Here is a 744-nt window from a genome sequence, read left to right as displayed (position 1 = left end):
AACAGATGGCAGGAAAAATTAAAACTCTGAATGTTTACAGATTTCCAGAACATTTACATGAATTGGAAAAACTCCAAAAAATACAGTGAAGAAACAGGCAAGGATCTGAATAGACATTTCTCAGAAGAAATGTACATGGTCAAAACATGTGAATATGCCCGATGTCACTAGCCATTATGTAAATATAAATCAGAACACCATATCAGTCTCCAACACCTGTGGGAGAATACAACACTCAGGTGTTTGTGTGTGCAGCAAGTGGGTTTAGAGGACCCTGTTCACCTCTGGAGAGCAGAGCCTACAGGGAGGTAAAGAAACCTTACTGCGCAGGGGCATGCTAATCTTCTCTGTATCATTCCAATTTTAGTATATGTGCTGCCAAAGCGAGCACATGTGCTGCCGAAGCGAGAAAGAGATGAAAAGAATTTATCTCAGCTAGCCACTAATATTCAAGAAACAAGGTCTTCAGGAAAGCCAACTCAACTGACATTTTCATGTCATTGTTAAATAAAGGAAAAATTATCTAGGTTCAGCAATACGTAGTTTATAAGAGAAAGACTACAGAGTAATTTCCTTGGCATAGAAATAACTTTGTTTGTTTTTTTTTTTTTTTTTTTTTTTTTTTTTTTTTTTTTTTTTTTATCCATGAGGGCTTGCTATCACCACCACACACCCACATCCCATATACAAATGCCTGGCTTGAGTGGTAGCTTCTCTGCTTTGAGGCAAGTTTCTGCTAGTGTG

The 744-nt window shown here is 37.8% G+C and overlaps 1 pseudogene; it reads right to left on the bottom strand.

Annotated features, from left to right (window-relative positions):
- Positions 1 to 323: 323 nt before the first annotated feature.
- On the bottom strand, positions 324 to 391 carry LOC138847929 (U6 spliceosomal RNA; annotated as a pseudogene).
- Between the last annotated feature and the right edge of the window lie 353 nt (positions 392 to 744).

This window comes from Oryctolagus cuniculus, unplaced genomic scaffold (genome assembly GCF_964237555.1).
Source record: "Oryctolagus cuniculus unplaced genomic scaffold, mOryCun1.1 SCAFFOLD_140, whole genome shotgun sequence".
Lineage (NCBI taxonomy): Eukaryota > Metazoa > Chordata > Mammalia > Lagomorpha > Leporidae > Oryctolagus > Oryctolagus cuniculus.
Note: the sequence above shows the minus strand (reverse complement) of the source record. Positions and strands in the feature narration are given on the sequence as shown.